This window comes from Molothrus aeneus, unplaced genomic scaffold, assembly GCF_037042795.1.
Source record: "Molothrus aeneus isolate 106 unplaced genomic scaffold, BPBGC_Maene_1.0 scaffold_98, whole genome shotgun sequence".
In the NCBI taxonomy this organism is placed as follows: Eukaryota; Metazoa; Chordata; class Aves; order Passeriformes; family Icteridae; genus Molothrus; species Molothrus aeneus.
Genome location: NW_027099250.1, coordinates 80,265 through 102,500, shown reverse-complemented (window position 1 = coordinate 102,500; position 22,236 = coordinate 80,265). Strand labels below are relative to the sequence as shown.

The 22,236-nt window shown below is 54.6% G+C and overlaps 1 non-coding gene and 1 pseudogene across 1 annotated transcript; both read right to left on the bottom strand.

The window, feature by feature from the left end:
- LOC136571197 (28S ribosomal RNA) overlaps positions 1-2,140 on the bottom strand; it is a 4,767-nt pseudogene extending 2,627 nt beyond the window's left edge.
- Positions 2,141-3,069: 929 nt separating this feature from the next.
- On the bottom strand, positions 3,070-3,222 carry LOC136571194 (5.8S ribosomal RNA). Its single transcript, XR_010785687.1, has one exon. It is a non-coding gene; the product is annotated as a 5.8S ribosomal RNA (ribosomal RNA).
- Positions 3,223-22,236: the final 19,014 nt, after the last annotated feature.

The window sequence follows — 22,236 nt, the reverse complement described above, 5'->3', positions numbered from 1 at the left end:
TGGGCGCCTCGCGGTGCCTGTCTCTGCCACTCCAGATTCGGGGATCTGAACCCGACTCCTTTTGCTGAGGGCAAAGGAGGCCATCGCCCGCCCTTTCGGAACGGCGCTCGCCTATCGCTTAGGACCGACTGACCCATGTTCAACTGCTGTTCACATGGAACCCTGCTCCACTTCGGCCTTCAAAGCTCTCGTTTCAATATTTGCTACTACCACCAAGATCTGCACCTGCAGTGGCTCCACCCGGGCCCACGCCCCAGGCTTCGAGGTGCACCACAGCGGCCCTCCTACTCGTCGTGGCCTAGCCCCCGCGGGCATCACACTGCTGGCGATGGCCGGGTATGGGCCCGATGCTCCAGCGCCATCCATTTTCAGGGCTAGTTGATTTGGCAGGTGAGTTGTTACACACTCCTTAGCGGATTCCGACTTCCATGGCCACCGTCCTGCTGTCTAGATCAACCAACACCTTTTCTGGGCTCTGATGAGCGTCGGCATCGGGCACCTTAACTCAGCATTCGGTTCATCCCGCAGCACCAGTTCTGCTTACCAAAAGTGGCCACTGAGCACTCCACGGCGCGGCTCCATGCCAGCGAGATGGCCCCCTTACCCATTGAAAGTTTGAGAATAGGTTGAGATCGTTTCAGCCACAGGACCTCTAGTCATTCGCTTTACCGAGTAAAACTGCCCATTGCCGAGTGCCAGCTATCCCGAGGGAAACTTCGGAGGGATCCAGCTACTAGATGGTTCAATTAGTCTTTCACCCCTAGACCCGGGTTGGACGACCGATTTGCACGTCAGGACCACTACGGACCTCCACCAGAGTTTTCCTCTGGCTTCGCCCTGCCCAGGCATAGTTCACCATCTTCTGGGTCCTAGCACAGACGCTCACCCTCCACCTCCCTGGCTCTGCGAGGGGTTGGCGGGCGAGACGGGCCGGTGGTGCGCCCGGGGCTGCCAGGCATGACACGCGCCCCGGGATCCCACCTCAGCCGGCGCGCGCCAGCCCTCACCTTCATTGTGCCGTGGGCTTTCGACGATGGCCCCTGACTCGCGCACGTGCTAGACTCCTTGGTCCGTGTTTCAAGACGGGTCAGGTGGGTAGCCGACATCGCCGCGGAACCCAGGCGCCTGAGTGTGGCCCATCAAGCCCGGCCTGGCGGCACCGCGCGGTCAGGGCGCACTGAGGACAGTCCGCCCCGGTTGACAGTGGCACCGGGCGTCCGCACGCTCAGCCCCTGCACCCCTGCGTGAAACGCCGCGCTGCGGGGACGCTGCCCACTCCCCCCCACCCCCGGGAGGGGGAGGGCGGGGGAAAAGCGATGCCCCCCACCACGGCACCGCCAACGGGGGGGGAGGAGGGCGCGACGGCTGTCCTCTCCCTCGGCCCCGGGATTCAACAAGACCTGCTGCCCGGGGGCTGTAACACCCACCGCCACTCGCGCGGCGCCGGGCGATCTGCCCGCCGGAGGCCTTCCCAGCTGACCCAGAGCCGGTCGCGGCGCACCGCCGCAGAGGAAATGCGCCCGGCCACTGCTGGCCCCCGGCCGGGCGGCGGTCCCCACGCTGGCCTGCCCCCCCCGGCTCGCCCTATGCACGGGGTTCACCTGGGGGATGGAGGGGAGGCGGAGGCGAGGATCTGCCCAGCCCGCGCTGTCCAACCGCAGCTCACCGGGTTGAATCCTCCAGGCAGACTGCGTGGGCCCCACCTGTTTACCTCTTATGGTTTCACGCTCTCTTGAACTCTCTCTCCAAAGTTCTTTTCAACTTTCCCTTACAGTACTTGTTGGCTATCGGTCTCATGCCGGTATTTAGCCTTAGATGGAATTTACCACCCACTTTGGGCTGCATTCCCAAGCAACCCGACTCTGAGAAGCCCCGGGCCCGGCGCGCCGGGGGGCTGCTACCAGCCTCACACCGTCCGCGGGCTGCGGCCTCGATCACAAGGACTTGGGTCCCCCGAGAGCGCCGCTGGGGAGGGGGGGTTCTGTATGCCACATATCCCATGCCACACCATGGGGTGGGGATTCAGCGCTGGGCTCTTCCCTCTTCGCTTGCCGTTACTGAGGGAATCCTCATTAGTTTCTTTTCCTCCGCTGACTAATATGCTTAAATACAGCGGGTCGCCACATCTGATCTGAGCTTGCAAGCCCAAAGCTCCGCCGCGCTGTACACGGGGGCGTGCGCAACGATGGCTGCCGTGTCTCCCCCGCCCGCTACACCGCCAGTCCCCCCTCCTATCTGCGCTCCCGGAGGGAGCCAGAGAGAGAAAGCGCGCGTGCGCACAAGCGAGCGACGAGGAGACGGAGAGCCCCATCCTGGAGACAAGAAGCGAAAAGGGAGTGGGGCAGAGACGGCCCCGCGCGGGAGGACCGGCCGGGCGGTGGCGCGCGCAATGGCCTCGGCAGGGAGAGAGAGAGGAGCGACGGCGCCCCTCGGCGCGCCCCGAGCCAGCGACAGAAGAGGAGGGGGCGGGCGAAGGGAGGACAGGGTAGGAACAACCATCCCCGGCGCTCTCGCCACATGCGTGTGCTCGGAAGCATTGCACGGTACCGCCGCGGTTCCCACCCGCAGACAGCCGCCCATGCGGGGGGACACTGGGGGCGAGGCCATTCCTCGCCTCCCCTTCTCACCCTCCTCTCTCTTTCTCTCTTGGCCCTCGGCAGTGCCTTTCGACGCTGTCTCTCGCTCTCCCCAGGCTGCCACGCCACCGCATCCACGGCACGGTCCTGGCAAGGACGAGCTCCACCCCAGCAGCTCACTCCGGGAGTGGGGAGCTACGGAGCGCTCCCCGAGTCTGCATTTAGGGGGACGAAGGCCCTGCGCGGCAACGACGACGACTGCGACGATGACGACGCCCGCCGGGCCGCAGGGAAGGGATCGAGGCCACCTAGGGAAACGCTTCCATCGCCAAACCCCTGACCGTCTTCCCTCCGGGCACCAGCGGGACGCCGCTGCTCCCACGGCCACTGCTGCCGCCACTACCGCTGCCGCTGCCCACCGTGGGCGATGGGCCTGAGAGGCGACCCCAGCCATGCCGCCGCCGTGGTCCCTGGATGGCGATTGATGGTCAAGCGATACTCAGACAGGTGTAGCCCCGGGAGGAACCCAGGGCTGCATGTGCCTTCAAATGATCGATGGTCAATGTGTCCTGCAATTCACATCAATTCTCACAGCTAGCTGCGTTCTTCATCGACGAACGAGCCGAGTGATCTACCGCTAAGAGTTGTCTGCCTTTCAGGCACTGCTCACGCCAAGCGGCCCCTTTTTTTGTTACTCTGGCACCAAGGATGTGGGGGCGCACACCTGGCTTTGACTGTACGAGCACACAGAAACGGAAGGGGGAATAAAAACAACTGGAGCAACCCACACTCTGAAGGCCGGCCAAGAGGCAGGGGAGCCCGCGCTCCTGACCACCTCCCACTGCGAGGGGAGACGCCGACCTCACAAACGCCGTCCTTCAGAGGCGGACCAGGTGCCCGGGCTCGGCCTGGCCTCCGCACCGAGGGCCACGCGGCGCACACTGGAATGCGGGAGGGCACGGCAGCCCGCCCGCTTCTCGCTTTCACGGGACGACACGCACAACACACATGGCACACGGCTGGGGCCGTGTGGCCGTCAGCCCCCGCACACGCCGGCTCTCCCTCGGCCCCCGACGCCGCGGGCCTCGCAGAGTGCTGCTGCGCCGCTGCACGGCCGGCTTTTCTCTTTCCCCACTGCACGGCCTTCCCCCGGCTTGAGACGGCACGTGACGACAACCGGCCCCCGCTGGCGTGCCTCCTGCGGGACTGCTCCCCTGCTGGGTGGTTGAGCGACCAGCGGACGGGCTCCACCGCCGGCCCCGGAGGTGGATGCCACCGAGACCCGAGCCAGCATCGCCAGCGCCCAAGGCCTGCCGGACAGCAGACTCCGGCGCCGCCGGGGCCGCACTCCCAGGACCGCCACCGCCGGGGCCCCTAGCCTCGGACACGCGCCTGGCGGAAGGCAGTACGGCGCTGAGCCGGGGGGCAACGCCCGCTCTCATTGTTTGCACGCGGACACCGGGCGGAGAGAAGCACCCCCGTGGCCGCCCCGCATGCCTTTCTGCGGCCGACACACGGCTGGGAAAGGCAATGGAGGACGCGACAAGCGGGGCCCAGGACGGGACCGCCGCTGGGCAACGGCAGGTGCCTTCTGGCTGACTGTCCCCACAGGGTGGGACGCCCGTCGAGCGGCGCTGCCGCTGCTCGGCATGGGGTCGCCTGCGCTTGTGGGCCTCCGCCGCTGGCGGGCCCACCAAGCACTCGCCCTTCACAAGCAGGCGGGTGGTCGAGCCAGGGGACGGCCGGCGGACGACGGCACCGCCGGTGCGCGTTCGAGGACAAAAGGCTGTCGAGGGGAGGAGAGGCACCAGACGCGCCGGATGTGGTGCCATGCGTGCCAGAGACCATGGCGGCGGTCCGAGGAGAGAGAGAGCGGGCGGGCCCCGGCGGCCATGACCCCATGGCCGAGGAAGGGCAGAGAGCGCGCGCTCTCTTCCAGCGCCGCCCGTTACAACGAGGCGAGCGGGTTGGCCCCTGCGGCCGACAGCGCGCTGCAGCCTCTCCACCGAGGCCGGGCCGCGGAGGGGGGGGGCAGGGCGCCCCTCCTTGGTGCAGTACGGTTAACCCCTGTGGCGTGCGGCGGGACAACGACGGCGACGGAGGAGCGCGGCCGGTGGCGATGGGACAACCACCGCAGGGGATCAGTGGGAGTAGCTGCTCCCCACCCCTCAGTGGCACCCCGCTCGGACCCCGCCCAGCACGCCTGCCACCGCCGCCGCCGGCACCGCAGCCACCATGGCGGGCCGCGCCGAGCTGCCCGAGTCTTTAAACTGCCGCCCTGCCCCACCGGCCCCTATCAGCAAACCCGCAGCATTTGACGACGCCGAGGGAAAAAAACCTGGGGGGACCACCGAGGCACGGAGTCCTAGGTACCTGGCCCTGGGGCGAGGGAAACGACCTGCATGGCCCCGCCGGGGTGCCTCCCCTGCTGCCACCCTCAGGAGAGCGTCCACCGGCGGGGGCGCGCCCGACATCTGCCGCCACCACTGCCACGTGCTTCTCGGGGCCCGGGGTTTCCCTCAGTAGCCCGGTGCTGCGCGTCTGAGAGGACCGCCGTGGCTTGGGCCGCCCCGCCGGCGCAGGGGACGCGGGCCCAACCACCGAGCACAACTCGGGCGCGCACATGCGACACGAAGCACGGCAGGGAACGCCCGGAGGCCTCGGCCCTTGGAGTCTCTCTGCCGCGCACAAGAGGGGGGCCGCTCAGCCTGAGAGTGGGGAACTCTGCCGGCCGGCAAAGGTCCCGCTCCCCGGTGCGGGAAGGGCCAGAGGAGCTGCCTCCTCCGAGCCCCGAAGGCACCCCCGCCACCCGGCTCCCTCGCCCTTTCCACCTCAGCTGCCGACGGGTGCCACAGCCGGACGGACGGCCGTCGCTCAACAGGCGAAGCAGTGATGGAAGGGACGGGTGCGCCTCCAGGAGGGGCCGTGCCAAGCACCCCTCCCTCCCAGCACCCGGGCGGCTTTCTCGCGCGCACGCCGAGGAGAGCCGAGCTCGGGAGAACTCGGGCCGCGCCAGGGCGCCCGCAGGCGGCACACTGGCGACCGGTGTACGGCGGCGCCGGCCGCGGCGGTGCAAGGCTCGGGGGCCCGCGGCCGTGCTCCAGCTCTCCGGCGGGGACGGACCAGCGGCAGACCAGTGCAAGGCCGTGGTGGGGGGGGTGGTATGGGGGACGGAGGGGCAAGCCGTCGCGACGGCGGTGAGCGTGCCGCGCTTCTAGGCCCGGCTGCGACACGTGGTGTAGCGCGGGGAGAGCCCCGCCCAGGCACACGTTGGCGGGTGCGCATGGCGTGTGCGCGTGACGTGCTTCGCCGTGCCGAGAGGCTTTTCCCCCCTCTCCCCCTTCCGACCCCCCGTGCCCGGAGGTGCCATGCGCCTCCGGTTTCTCTCTCTCTCTCTGGGGCTGACGGTGCGGGGAGAAGTGGAAGGGCATGTGGCCCCCAGTGCCGACTGGGGCCGGCAGCCGGGGGCCAAGCGTGTGAATGGAGTGGGCGTGTGAGTGACGCCACTCGCGCACAGCCTGCCAAACGGCCTGGCACGACGTGGCAGGCGCCAAGCCCCATTGGAAATGATTGTTCCGCAGGATCACCTACGGAAACCTTGTTACGACTTTTACTTCCTCTAGATAGTCAAGTTCGACCGTCTTCTCGACACTCCGGCAGGGCCATGGCCGACCCCGCCGGGGCCGATCCGAGGACCTCACTAAACCATCCAATCGGTAGTAGCAACGGGCGGTGTGTACAAAGGGCAGGGACTTAATCAACGTGAGCTTATGACCCACACTTACTGGGAATTCCTCGTTCACGGGGAAGAATTGCAATCCCCAATCCCCATCACCACTGGGGTTCAACGGGTTACCCACGCCTCCCGGCGGAGGGTAGGCACAAGCTGAACCAGTCAGTGTAGCGCGCGTGCGGCCCCGGACATCTAAGGGCATCACGGACCTGTTATTGCTCAATCTCGGGTGGCTGAACGACACTTGTCCCCCTAAGAAGCTGGACGCCGACCGCTCGGCGGTCGCGTAACTAGTTAGCATGCCAGAGTCTCGTTCCTTATCGGAATTAACCAGACAAATCGCTCCACCAACTAAGAACGGCCATGCACCACCACCCACAGAATCGAGAAAGAGCTCTCCATCTGTCAATCTTGTCCGTGTCCGGGCCGGGTGAGGTTTCCCGTGTTGAGTCAAATTAAGCCGCAGGCTCCACTCCTGGTGGTGCCTTCCATCAATTCCTTTAAGTTTCAGCTTTGTAACCATACTCCCTCTGGAACCCAAAGACTTGGGTTTCCCAGGAGATGCCCAGCGGGTCATGGGAATAACGCCGCCGGATCGCCAGTCGGCATCTTTTATGGTCGGAACTACGATGGTATCTGATCGTCTTCGAACCTCTGACTTTCATTCCTGATTAATGCAAACATTCTTGGCAAATGCTTTCGCTCTAGGTTGTCTTGCGCCGGTCCAAGAATTTCACCTCTAGCGGCACAATATGAATGCCCCTGGCCATCCCTCTTAATCATGGCTCCGTTTCTGAAAACCAACGAAATAGAACCGGAGTCCTATTCCATTATTCCTAGCTGCACTATGCCGGCGGCCGGCCTGCTTTGAACACTCTAATTTTCTCAAAGAAAACGCTTTGGGCCCCGCGGGACACTCAGCTAAGAGCATCGAGGGGGCGCCGAGAGGCAGGGGCCGGGACAGGCGGTGGCTTGCCTCGCGGCGGACCGCCAGCTCGATCCCAAGATCCAACTACAAGCTTTTTAACTGCAGCAACTTTAAGATACGCTATTGAAGCTGGAATTACCGTGGCTGCTGGCACCAGACTTGCCCTCCAATGGATCCTCGCTCAAGGATTTAAAGTGCACTCATTCTAATTACAGGGCCTTGAAAGAGTCCTGTATTGTTATTTTTCGTCACTACCTCCCTGGGTCGGGAGTGGGTAATTTGCGCGCCTGCTGCCTTCCTTGGATGTGGTAGCCGTTTCTCAGGCTTCATCTCTGGAATCGAACCCTGATTCCCCGTCACCCGTGGTCACCATGGTAGGCACAGACAGTACCATCAAAAGTTGATAGGGCAGACATTCGAATGGGTCGTCGCCGCTGCGGGGGCATGCGATCGGCTCGAGGTTATCTAGAGTCACCAAAGCTGCTGGGCAGGCCCGGGTTGATTTTGGTCTGATAAACGCACGCGTCCCCGGAGGTTGGCACTCGTCAGCATGTATTAGCTCTAGAATGACCACAGTTATGAGAGGAGCGGGAGAGGAGCGACCAAAGGAACCATAACTGATTTAATGAGCCATTTGCAGTTTCACTGTCCCTCCCATGTGTACTTAGACATGCATGGCTTAAGCTTTGAGACAAGCATATGCTACTGGCAGGATCAACCAGGTAGCTGCCGCCCACGGCGGCGCCGCGAAGCATCACGCGAGCGCCCGGACGGAGCGCCCGGATGCGCCCGGCCCGCCGACGAACTCGCCCCGCGCCAAACCCCGACCGTACCAGGCTCCTTTTGCCGCTCCGACCCGCGGGAGCAGCATCGTGGACGAAGACACGGCGGCTGGCGGCATGGCAGTGACGAGCGCCAGCGGCAGGGGCAGCGGCTGGCCGCATCGCGGCCCGGCATCAGCTGGCATGGGGAACAGCGCCATGCGCGAGAGACGTCCCTCGGCGACGGCCGACCCTAGCGGCTGGCCCTTCCCGCGACGCCACGGGCAAGGAGCCGGGACCACTGCACAGCTTTTTGCCACTCGGATGGAGCGCGAGGCTTCATCTCTCTCTCTCTCTCTCACACTTTTTTTCCCAGGACCCGTACCCCGGTTCGAGACTCGGCCTTGTGCTTGAAATGTGGCACGCGGTGCGCGGAATGGGGCTTGGCAGGGGCTGACCCGCCCCCCCCACCAAAGCCGAGAAAAACCCGCCCGCCGACTGGTCGCGGGTGAGCGACCGGCCGCCGGCGAGGTTGGGCCAAGTGGGGCCCCGCTTACAGGGAGCGAACCCCGTCCCGGCGCATCCCCCTACTGGGCCGCACGGAAAGCACCGGATGTGCTAGAGTAGGCAGCGACCCGATGAGGCAGGCGCGGCCCGGACACCAAGGCCCCTTTTCAGCCAGGGCGGCTCGCTCTGCAGCAGGCGGCGGAACGGCAAAGGAGCGCGCGGACCGGGCTCTGTTCCACCCGCGTCCCAGGCAAAAAGAGAGAGGGCGAAAGTGCCCGTCTACCCATCGGGTTCGGGTACTTTCGCTCTCTCTTTTTCTCTCTCGCCTCTCTCCCTTCTCGCAGCTCAGCTCCAGCCACACCGCTGCCCGGTGCTGCTTGCGTCCGGGACCCACACGGGCGCTACCCGGACCGGGGCTGGCACCGGCACCTCACGTGGTTTTTTAAGAACACCTGAAGGCTCACGTGGCCACGTGGCCGTCACACAGCTCGGGACGGTAAAGACACCCTTCCCCAGGCCAGCGGGAGGGGCGACACCTTGCCTGCGATGGGAAGCAAATTGGAAGGAGATCGCCCTGCCTGAGCACCGGACCCCCCCCGCTGTGGCTTCCCCGTGAAAGAGAAGCCTTGGAAGGAGAGCCAGCCCACCAGGGGCCCTCTCCGACGCCACCCAAAAAGCCCCATCGATCAGGCGCGACTCCAGGAAGGAGCCACGCGAATGGTGACAAGGGCCCCACGGCCACGGTCCTGGGACAATGGCAACGGCCGCCCAGCCCACCGGCGGATCGGATTGCTCGCGGCAGCAGAAGAGCGTGGGGCCTGCTGCCACCCGGCCGCGGCCAACAATGGCTCCCCTTTAGGCTAGGCAACGGCGGGACTGGACTGGCCCCCGCCGGGCCGGGAGGGGATTCGGTGGCCCTCCCCCCCCTTCCAGCCCAGGGAAACTGGCCGAGCATGTGAGAAAAAGTGCCACCGACCTGGCGCCACGGGCCACCAGCTTTCGCCCGGCCTCGCAGCGGTCGGCTTTCCCTTCCAGAAAAAAAAGCTGGGGGACGGCACGACAAAAAAGGCACATGGAGGCGCGTTCGCAACAACCCATGCTAGCCACGGGGGCCGCGGGGCCGGGGGGGGCCGAGGTACGCACTTCACTACCTCCCCACGACAGACCCACCGGCATCCTGCTTGCGCCTTCGTCGCAACACTTCTCGGTCCTGCGGCTTAGGGCCGCCAGAGAAAAATGAAAAGGCCCGCAGAGGCCTGGCGGGCGCCCCCCCAACTCCGCCTGCCGCAACAAAAAGCAACGAACCCGATGCGGCAAACCCGGCCCCGCCCGGCAGAAGCGGCCTAGTCAATCCGGCCACGACCGAGGTAGGCCAGGCGCCGCCGCCTCGCCCAGGACCAGTTCAGGGGGCTCTCCGTCGGGTGCCGGGCCCGTAAAAAAAAAAAAATCAAACTAGGCCAAAAAAATTCTGCCCGCCACAACGCGGGTCCCTGGCTTAAGGCCGAGGAAGGGGGATGGCTTCAACAACGTGGGCTGGGGACCACCGCGGCCGCTGAGGCGGACCCATGGGCCCAAAACAACAGCAAATGATTCTGGAGCAGAGGCATTGCTTGGAGAAAACTCTCCCCTGCTTTGTCTGGGCAATCCTTAACCAGTGTGTTACATGGCTCTTGCTGCCAATTTCTTGCAGTGTGATAGATGAATCTGATTCGTGCTAACAATTATAACTATATTTTAAATATTTTAGAAAATATTTGTTAAAAAGTAATCGAGGAAAAGGATATGGAATTAGTGTCACAAAACAGATGTTTTCAGATGTTCATGAGAAAACAGGATGCAGGATGTAGTTTGAGATAAGTAACATCCCAAAAGGCAATAGGCCTCAGGATAATTAAAGAATCGGCCTTGAAATGGACAAAATTGGGATGATTCCAGGTATCTATGAAATAATAAGGCTTGTTTTTGGAATATAATGCTGGCTTCTATAACAGAAGACTTGGGGGGCATGTGCAGCTTGTGGGGTTGTTCAAAGGACAGTGATGATGAGGAGAAGCCTTCGTGGGAAGCGACCACCAAAACCAAAAGACCCCTTAGAAACAAGCAGAACATGCACTGTGCAGTACAGTGACATAGATTTCAAGAATCAAAAATAGGAGGCGATTGACAGAAAATTATTGATGAATATGTATTAGCATCCAGTCTAGAAGTTGTGTTTTGGATCATACTGAAACCTGGAGCTAAAAATTCTTTATCTTTTGTATAGGAGGCAGGGTGAGAAAACCCCCCCGGTATCCTGACTGGTTTTGCTTATGCTTTATCCAAACCACTGCCAAATTATTTTGTATCTGCTTGATTATATTTGATTGCATGATTTCATATAAAATTGCTGCTCAATTAAAATTGCTGCTAGATTCTATTGTTGGTTTATTAAATTAGACATATAGGGACCTCATTCATAACAACAGCCCACCTCAGTCACCTACCCGTTGGGACTGTGCTCTCTACTGAGCCAGTCCTGCAAGAAAAGCAGCTTCAAACACACCTCCAAGAAGGCACTGATCCAGATAAAGCACATCCATTCCCCTCTGCCCAGGGCCAGTCCCCTCTACATCTGGCAGCCTGCAAAATCTAACACCCCCTCAGGGTCCAACACATTGTTCCAGCCCAAAGCATAAAGGCAATTTGTTTTGTTAAAGCTGAAGTGATTCCTGCAGGTCCACAGCCTTCCAAGGCCAACGCTGCCACTCCGGAGGGAATCCTGTGACCCTGAGCATTTGATGGTGACCACAGCAAAGCAAGAGATGGCTCCTTCAGCAGGAGAATGGCACATGGCAATGCTGTGCCTTTGTGTCCCCAGCCTTCCCCCCATTGTTTCAGCAATGGCAGCTACACTTAGGCAGCTTCAGCAGAGCTTATTTGTGTTGGCTTAGTGCAGATCAGGACTCCCAGCCCACCTCTAACAGCAGCTTGAAATGACAACAGGACCTGCACACTGAGGTCTTTTGCTGGAGGCAAGCCTGTCACAAGCACACACCCTCTTCAAACTTCCCATCAAACAGAAAGGAGAAGAGCAGGAAAAGGCTACCTTTGGACCAGTCTTCCCCAGGTCTACACATGGGCCAATTCTGGGTAGAAAACTCCCTCCAGTGCTGGCCTTCTTCTTCATGTTGAGAAACTTCTCCCACAGGAACTTAGAGGGAAGCAGCTGAAAGGCAAAAATAAACCAGCTAGAGCCTCAGAGTTGGCCTTGTTCAGAAAGGCTTTTCATGAAGAAGTGGCACTGGTGAACAATTTGTGATCACATTGTCCAGGACAGTCCTGGAAGCCCTGGAAGTTGCTTGCTGAAATACTCAGCACCAATAAATTAACAATACAGAGTGCAATACACATACTCCAACCACATGGCTCTGTCCCATCAGCTTCTCCGTGATTGCATGTGACATGGTTGGGGATTGCTGCTCTTTGGGCATTTCTTTCCTCTTTAGGTTCATTGCATTGAGGCAGTGACCTTTTCAAAGAATGGGGACGAGCCCTCAGAACTGCCCTGACTCCATCCCTGTACAGCACTGAGAACTCACAGCAAGGAGATATCACTGCTGGCTGAGTCCAAGAGAGGCAAGAAAGGAACGTTGTACCAAGAGTGAGGAGCACAGGAATGTGTCCAAGTTGTAGTTCTCTCTGTTAATTAGCATTTGTTTTCTCTCTCTGGGCTCACAGACCCCTGCAGAGAAGAAAACAGAGGGATCTCCTGGACAGAGCCTCAGCAGTGGGGCATCTTCAGTCAAGTGAGCTCCAGACACCAAGGGACCTTTGTGGCCCTGGCTCCAGGGAGCAAGTAAGAACTGTGCAGCCCTCAAGATTCCTACCAATCCAGAGCTTTCAAGAGAAGCCAACTCCTTTGGGAGAGATACCATCAACACATGGTAAACCAAAATCAGGGGACAATTCCCAGCACAGGAAGATTTCCACCATCCTGCAGAACAAAGGTGTGATGGTGTTCACAGGGGTCTTACGATGAGGGAAGAGACGAGGATCTGACTCCATGGTTCAGCAGGCTTGATTTATTATTTTGTGATATATAATATATTAAAACTACACTAAAAGAATAGAATAAAAGATTTCATCAGAAGGCTAGCTAAGAATAGAGGAGGAAGGAATGATAACAAAGGCTTCTGGCCTGGACTCTCTGTCTGAGCCAGCTGGACTGTGATTGGCCATTAATTACAAACATCCAACATGGGCCAATCAAAGATCCACCTGTTGCATTCCACAGCAGCAGATAATCATTGTTTACATTTTGTTCCTGAGGCTTCTCAGCTTCTCAGGAGGAAAAATCCTAAGGAAAGGATATTTCATAAAAGATGTCTGCGACACAAAGGTGCTGAGACATTTTCTTCTGGGCGTGCTGCAGCAGATAACTTCCTTTGCTGTACACTGTGTCTGCAGGGCTGGATCCGTGCCCACACAGGAGCTGGGAGAGAACAGCTGCTTTGGAAGCTCTTCCAGCTGGGACAAGCCCTGTCTCACAGGGCTTTGGGCAGAATTTGAGCTCCCCCCCAACATGCTCAGGTGCCCAAGGGCAGCTTCGTCTTGACACCAGCAGAGGGCTATTTACAAATCACAAACGGGACAGGGCTGCTGTGGAACTGCCTTGAGCTGTTTTATTTTCCAGCATCACTCTCATTACATGGTTATGACAATGGGAAGATGCCAGCAGCTCACATCCCAGGCAGCAGACCAAGAACTTAAGGTTACAGCTTCCTTTATAAGTTTCTTGACCAATCACATAAAGCAAAAGCACATTGACAGTAGTTCTATCCAACCACTATAAGCACTCGTACCTTTGGTTAAAACAATGCTTGCTTATTTTGAATACAATACCTGCTTGTAAGCCTTAAAGCACAATGCACAGAGCTCCATTATTAAGCCTTAACCCTCCTAATATCTTGCTAGATAAACTTTTCTGTAGCTTAGGGAGTTATTCTAGACAAGCGTTAATACACAGACCGTTGTTCTATTTGTCCTTGCTTTTCTACTTTTTAAATAGTTTTTCTGCTGACCTAATTCATGGCAGCTGCTTAGCTCTAATCACAGTTCTACTGTATCTGAGGCTGCCTTTTGCAGCTTTCCCAAAACCCTCTGGTTTTGTGGATTCCCACAATTCCCCCTCTCTGTTCACCTCAAAAGAAACCTTCATAATTGTGTCGTTTATTACTTGCATTTCGTAGCCTTACTAGAATATTTCTGCTTATTACCTACTTAAAGCATTTTCTTGCTTGCACTAAAGCAGGGCCAGGGAGAGCAGGGACACCAGGGCAGTTTGCAGCCTTAACACAGCCCAGTGGGTACTTACAGTGAAAGATGTCAGTCTTTCCCTGGACAAAAGACGAGGTGTCGAGGTCTTCTTTGGGAATCCAGAAGCCATTTTGAAGGCACGATCTCCCAGATGAGTGACAATGCCTCAACAAAACTGGAAGAAGCAACAATGGAACTCTGAAAATCCAGAACCCAATTCATGGCAGATTCAAGGCATATACTGGTGCTAAAAATTTTCTATGATTTGAAAGTAGCTAAGTGCTTGTTTGGTCTAAGTAGCTAGTATGTTAGGCCTCTAGTTGGACTTTATTTGAACTATAGGGCTGCCTTGTGCAATTCAAAGATGGATCATACTGAAACCTGGAGCTAAAAATCTCTACATTAAGAATAGTTAGAACAGACAAAGCTGCAGTTTAAACATTACTTTAAAATAGCTAGAGTGGATATCCTTTTCTTTTGGCTAAAGCACCCCTGCTCTCTCAGCTGCTCCTCACAGGACTTGGGAGAGACTGGAATGTTATGGCTAATGGCTTAAAAGTTGTTATAAAGGACTTTCTGTCCATTGGGACAAAACTGTATAAAGAGGCTGCGACCACCCAAGCCCACCCTTCCCTGAAAATGCCTCTGGACTGGAACTTGGCACTGTGACTTAAGCTGCCTAAGGGAACTTGATACAAGACAAAGGTGACACTATTGTCCCATTAGCTCAGGGCTGGGGAGAAGTAAACAAGGCTGCAGAGAAAAACCTATCCACAACAAAGCCAAACGCAGCAGCTGTCCTGAAAATCAGGTCTGTCTGGCTTCAAGGTGGGCAAGTAATAGCCACAGACTCATCTGCTGAGGCCAGGTTTGCACACAAACCTCCCATCAAAGACCTCCACAGTGCCCCCAGACCCATTCCTGAGGCCTTGCACCAGAAGACTGCAGGGCACGCAAAGCAACACAACAGATCTGAAAATCCAGAAGCCAATTGATGGCAGACTCAAAGGATAGACAGATGCTAAAGATTTTATATTATTTCAAAGTAGCAATAGACAGAGTCCAACTTGCTCCACCCCAGGGAGGCAGCTGGGAGGTCCCACCTTGCCCAAATCTGCATGAATCCATTGGAGTCTTACGTTTTGGAAGACCTCACCACAGAGAAGACCAGAAGAGGATTTTATGGTATGCCAATGGGATCCATGGAATGGTGATGTTTTTCACTTCATCTGTCTCTGTCACTCTCCTTCTTCCCCTTCTTCCCCACCCTCCATCCCCATCCCCCGCTCCCCCCCCCCGCTTCTTTTTCTTTTCCTTTCTCTCTCTCTTCCTCACATTTACTGTCACATAAAATCCAGACTATTGATTTTGGCATATGGTCTCATTTGCACCTCCATTCACAGGCCTCTCTCTAATAATTGTAATAACCAGATGATAACAACCCACTGAAACTTGATGAAACTTCAACAGACCTCATTCACCTTTCAGCAGTTTAAGCAACCACTAGACGGGAAAAAAAGTATAGACCAGTACATTTAGAAAATGTTGCATTCCTTCAGTGCAAAAAAAAAAAAAGCACAATCAGTAGAGCATATATTGTTCATCCACTCAGCTGTGCATTGTGGTGGTGTTCACAGGGGTCTTAGGATGAGGGAAGAGATGAGGATCTGACTCTTGATTTATTATTTTATGATATATATTCTATTAAAATTATACTAAAAGAATAGAAGAAAGGATTTCATCAGAAGGCTAGCTAAGAATAGAAAAAGAAAGAATGAATAACAAAAGCTTGTGTCTCAGACAGAGAGTCCAAGCCAGCTGACTGTGAGTGGCCATTAATTAGAAACAACTCTAGGAGACCAATCACAGATGCACCTGTTGCATTCCACAGCAGCAGATAACCATTGCTTACATTTTGTTCCTGAGGTCTCTCAGCTTCTCAGGAGAAAAAACCCAAAGGATTCTTCATAAAACATGTCTGTGGCAGTGCAGACCACTGAACTGCTGCACCAGAAGATGGGCATTATCCCATCCTGTATTTCCCTTTGGCATTCTCTCTCAGAGTGCAAATGGGACAAAACCAAAAAGTTCAACTTGAGTCAATCTTTACCTTCAAAGGAAATTCAGGAACTTTCTGCAGAGGCCAATGCTCTGCATGCTGATAAACTCCTTGCAGAGGCCAATGCTCTGCACGCTCAGGAACTTTGCAGAGGCCAATGCTCGGCGAACAATTCCCCTGGCGAATCGCCCAGTGAAGCCGCCTGCAGGAGCCCAGGCTGCGCACAACCAGCCAGGGCCGCGTTCTCAGGCAACTGAAGCTGCGCCGCTGTCACAGACGCTGCCGCCGCCTTCGTGGTTTCCAGGCACCCGCGGAACCCGGCAGCCGCCGCCCTTTCCCGGATCCTGCCCCTCCCGGCCCCGCACGCCCCCAAGATGCTGCCGGGGCTCGGGGGCTTCGTCTGCCTGGGCTGGGGCTCGGCCTCGCCTGCGGGACAAGGTGAGGGGGGGTCCCCGGGGGTCGTGTCCCCCCCGGGAGCGTGTGTGAGTGCCCCATGTCCCCCCCAAGCCGGGGTCACCCCCTTTTCTCTGCCCAGAGCTCCTGAGCCAGCTCCTGATGCCCCCTGGGAGGGGCTTTGGGGAGCCCCCCGGGGACCCCCTTGAATGTCCATTCCTGGGCACTGGGACCCTTCGCATCTCCTTCCCCAGCTGCAGGACCCCCTGCACCCCCTTATTCTGCCCCGGCACCCCCCCGGGTATCCTCCTCTCCCGGCCCCTGGATCCCCCGTTTCCATGAGCGCGGGGAGCCCCGGACCCCATTCCCGGCCAGCCCGGGGCATCTCAGCCCCAGGCCTTCCTTGGCCCGGCGACCGGTGACGTCACTGAAGACTCGGGCCGCCATTGGCGAGCAGCAAAGAGCGGCGCCAATGGCGGGGCCGGAGGCGGCTCAGGGGCCGTGAAGATCCTTGAGCTATGAGGGGCCATGAAGGGCCGTGAGGTGTCACTCTTGCGCCCAGAATGACACAGGAACAGGCAGGAGGCAGTATTGCAGAAAGACTAAAAGAGGGTTTAATTCAAGAGAACCGTGCGGTTTTTATAGAGTATATATATAATAATAATATATACGATATATTCTGTTTGATTGGCTCGTTAACAAAAACATTCTTTATACATCGTCCTTGAGAAGAAGAGAAAGATGAAGTAGAAGAACACCACCTACAGATTGTTTATACTTAAGTTCTCACATTCTTACAACTTGCTAATAATTCTCACAAGCTGCTGTGAGAAACACTTGCTGTTTCTCTCTCTCTGTGCCATGGCATCCACAGTGAGGGGCTGTGAGGGGTCTTGGGCAACTGTGAGGGAGCCATGAGGGGCCTGTGAGGGACCATGGGGAACTGTGTGGTGTTATCTTTTTGTACTAAAAACTATGTGTACACTATTTACAATAACTTCTCAATACTTATCACCTATGTTAGACAGTGAGTTTTTACTCGAATCTAAAAATGCCAACATCACTTAAAAGATGGAGGAAGAAGGAAAGGAAGGGAGGGAGGGAGGGAGGGAGGGAGGAAGGAAGGAAGGAAGGAAGGAAGGAAGGAAGGAAGGAAGGAAGGAAGGAAGGAAGGAAGGAAGGAAGGAAGGAAGGAAGGAAGGAAGGAAGGGTGATAAATGAATTCACTGGATTCAAGGATCATACAATTATAAATTTATTATTATTATTATGCAAGCAAGAATAAGCAAAGTTCAGCGCTGGGCGGCCGGGAGTCTCCACTCCTCTAGGCTCGCACCGTTCCTATCCCCAAAGTCCACTTTTTATTGCCTTTTTCTCCCGGGTCCAGGGATGACGTGGTCTGTCTTTTGCGCTTGCTCGTTCAGTTGCTAGGGGGTCTTTTTCTGCCTTCTGGTGGTCGTGGGATGAAGGCTCCAAGTCTTCCTCTTTTAACCGCTGAGTGAACTTTTCCTTCTAAGGCATACCTATACAGTGGAATTTTCAGAACACTATACGATTGCTGCAAGCCTAAGCAATTCTTGTGAGTTTAGGGATTGTTATTACAGCTCTCCTCTGTGACCTCTTAGGTGAATTTTTCTTTACCATGGAATTCCCAAAGCACTGTATGATTCTTGCAAGCCAAGCAACCATATGTGAACCATATGTGGCTATACATTTCAAATCAAGCGGTTTTAGCTATTTAGTTATTGCTTTGATATTGTATAATTATTTAGCTATTGATTAAATTAATGAACAAACGTATTGCTACTTATTACAGTCCCCCATTTTTCTTTTACCAATTTTGTTCATTAAATCTTTTTAGTTCCTTCCTAGCAAGCGTTAACTCAGTTTCCTCATCAGTTAAGCCATGTGCACTAATTATAGATGCTAATTTCCTTAGCTTTTTCATCATATTCCAATTCATAACGAATAGAACTGCCAACAAAATAAAACCAAGCACAATCAGAATCAAAAGAACAACAATGGGATGGCATATACTGTTTAGGACACCTGTGGTAGTAGGAGACCACCCGAACAGGGTATCCCACCACCTGTGCTCGCCATCTTGCTTTACCCTCTCTATAACCCGGTGTATTTTTCCTACGTCATGATGAACAGTCACTAGGGTTTTCTGTCCGCTTTCCTTGATTCTCTCGAGGATTTGGATCAGGTCTTGATGGAGCATCAGTTGTCTCACTAGAGTGAAGTTCATCCCAATCGGAGTGGGCATTAGCTTGTGAAGCAGTGTGTAGTTGGATTGTAATAGGTGGTGAGAGGTGACTTTTAGCTTCATGAGTAATATCACACCCTGTAATCTTAGTGAAGTTACAAGCACAGAAGTTTGAGTGATTCTTTGTATCCACCGCAATATCATCTACAAGCACAGAATAACAAATAGTTCTAAAACACGCAAATCCATTGCCTATGTATATAAGAACTGTTTTAGAAGTCTCGTTAGGACGAATCTCAAAATGACAAATGTTTTGCTCCGTGTCTAAACAGATATCTTGAGCTATAATTCCATTGCCTTCACAGATGAACCCCAGTTGTTCTCGGATAATGCAAGATTCCAAATCAACAGTTTGCCATTTGTCATCAAACTGACGGGCCCATCCCCTATGTTCTATAGGATAGAGGACAGCTCCGTCATGGTTTATTCCTAATGCAATACCAGGAAAAACTAGATGTACAGAGGCATTGTGTATGGTCAAGACAAAAGCAGTAGCTGTATTTGAAATAGCATTCTAGGTAAAATTTACCAGTTTCCACCAGGATTGGAATTCTCTTTCAAAATCATTGGCATTGTCCCAGATTATTTTCCGAATTTCTGTGGGGAAAGTGCCTTCCTCGCCCTCTCTTATAATCAAGGCAGAAACTGACTGCATCCACAATTGTGCCTGGATACAGCTGAGGGCTAAGGAAACATTATTTTGTGCAGCACTGAGTGCATCAATCACCAATTTGTGATCGTTCACATTTACTCTTTCCCACTTTGGCAAAATGTTTGACAGCATCCACTGGTGTGTCCCCAAGGCTAACAGAGATGACTTCAGTGGTTGCTGTAATTTGGACAGATCTCTAGTCGTAGCAGCCAATTTGTTCATTAGTACTTCTGAATCAATGCTATTCAGGATTCCCAATTCTGTACCTAGAACACCAGTCACATCTCTAAGTTTCCTTGGTTTAAAAGAGCTGTGTTTCCGCAGCCAAATGGTCCAGCCTTCAAAGGATGTTTGCAAAAACGGAGAACAAGCTGGCTGGATGTCTGAAACATTGGTCTGCATCAGCAGTTCGACCTGTTTGAGAGACCATGCTGGATTGAATAATACTTGTTGTTGACCAGTTTTCCTGATTATATAAGGTCCAATTTTGAAAGTTTTTGGGGTGAGTATAACTGGTGGTACAGATGGAGTGATGATATTATGAGGTTCAGAAGTGGTAGAGTGCGTTTTAGTATCTATTATAAATTTAAAAGAAAGGCCCTGTGTATCATTCAACCAGAGACAGACTACCTCTGCAGTGTGAGTTAATGTGAAGTTTTGCCAACAGTCTCGTGTTATTGGGTATGCACAATCTGCTATTTGTTTATCCTCCTGACCCATGGAAACACTGATTGCAATCGCGTTAGTATGGTCAGACCCATTAACCATTCGACATCCAATATTAATTTGTTCTCCCACTACTCCTTGAAGCTGCCAGGTTTTCTGCTTCTTCCATTCGTGTCTAGCGTACGGCAGACTGTCATGCAGTCTAATGTTAGTAAACCTATACCTGTGGTATTCCCCATAGATCCGGTAGATTGCAAAAAGGCCTGAGACCAGTCAGCGGTCAGGGTCCCTTTATTGAGGGGGATCATGTTCTCTTTGTAAAGCTGATGAGGGTTTCCCCAGGCAGCCGGGAGGCTCAGCTCGCCAAGCAGGCCATGGGTCCTAGCAACAAATTTCTTTCTCCTTTTGTACTCATATCTCTTTTACCTGGGGCTTTCCTGTGCTCCGTTCCTGTTCCTGTGCTCCGTTGCTCTCCCCCACTACTCCTTACCTCTCTGCCTCACCTGCCAGCCCGGGTGCGTCGCTCTGCAGGGATCATTATCTTCTCGGCAGTAGGGGTAGTCTTCAGGGGTGCATTATTTGGGCTATCTCCTTAACTCCTGCCCCCACTCCTAAGGGCAGGCTGTCAGGCCTCCAGGCAAAGGGTCTCCTGTAAAGGATTTCTTTGATTTTATGACAGACTCTCTGCCGTCCCTAGCGAGCTTTACAGGGCCTGAGTCCCACACCTACTTAGGGTCCACCCTCTGCCTTTTTATTCCCTTTCTCCTGTCTTCCTAGAGTTACGTCGTTCTTCCCTACGTTCTCTACGTTTTTGTTGTTTATAGACTCGGGAATAGCGACGAATCGTGCTATTCCACTCGTCAGGCCTCACTTGCCACCCCAGAGGAACGTGGATTCCCTTCTTACACAAGGTAGTTAATATGACTGTCTGGTTTTGGCATGTGATCCTATGCAATTGGTGTTGGAATTCCCATGCCAGGGCTCAATCTCTTCTCTGTTCTAGATTTTCAACTAGTGACGCTGCTTCTCTGTCAGGGATCTCCTGCTCTCCAGGGATCCTTATAAATTCTCTTAAGGCCCTTAATGGATTTGCTCTTCTCCAATCCCAATCACAAGTAAGACACCATGTGCTCCCCACCAAATGTGACTGGAAAATCCACCATTTGTCTTTACAGCCCCCGCAAAAGATTTTTACCCATGCCCAACAAGAAGATTCCTGACATTTAAGACACTCGGTGTAATTTAATAATTCTCGCCTCACTTCAGCCACTACTGAAAGAGCAAGCGTCAGTTCATTCCAGGTTTTCCACGGCAGAGGGCACTTGAACTCCTGTTCCAGTTCCTGTAGGGGTTTTCTTACCAAGAGTCTCAATCGGTATAGTTCTCTGTCCCCTAATTCAGCCATTCACGTTCCCAGCTGGCGCAGGTTCCTGTGCCTTCTGAAGGGTGAGCTGTAGATCTCCAGGGCGACTGGTCACCTCCCAAGGGGTGTCTGCAGTGCTGGGTCCTTTCACTCGACTGGCATGTGTCCAGCCTTTTTCAGCAGTTGGGATGGCTGTTTCTGTGGTAAACAGGACAACATAGGGACCTTCCCATTGGGGTGTTAAGGATGTCTCTTTCCAAGTCTTAATTAGGACCCTATCTCCTGGTTTAAGCTTATGCATTATTATATCCAAAGGGGGTCTTTGTACCAGTAGCCCTTTTCGTCTTAATTCCTCCCTCCATTTCATTAACTGTTGTATGTAACCCTGAATTTGACTATCTTGGATGCAAGGATGGTTCCCCGGAAGTTCTAAGTCATAAGGCATTCCATAAAGCATTTCAAAAGAAGAGATTCCCACATCCGTCCTAGGTTGGGTTCTAATGTTTAGCAATGCCATGGGTAAACATCTGACCCAAGACATTTTAGTTTCTACCATGAGCTTGGTGAGTTGCTTCTTGATTTCTCCATTTGCCCTTTCCACCCTCCCTGAGCTTTGAGGGTGCCAAGGGGTGTGATATTGCCATTTAGTGCCTAAGGCCCTGGTTACCTCTCTCAGTACTATGTTTGCAAAATGGGGACCTGTATCATAGTCTAATATTTCTACTAGTCCATACCTAGGGATTATTTCTTCCAGCAGGGTTTTAATCACCACATTTGCAGTAGCCCGCGATGTAGGATATGCTTCTACAAAGCGGGTTAGATGATCTACCAGTACCAATAAGTACTTGTATCTCCCTACTTTCGGTAGCTCGGTGAAATCTATTTGTATGTGTGAAAAAGGTCGGTATGCTAATTCCCTTCCTCCTGGAATCCTTTCTCGAGCCTGATGTCTGTTAACTCTTTGGCATGTTATACATCCCCTAACTACTTGTTTTGCTATATCGTAAATTCCTATACACATGTACTTAATAGTA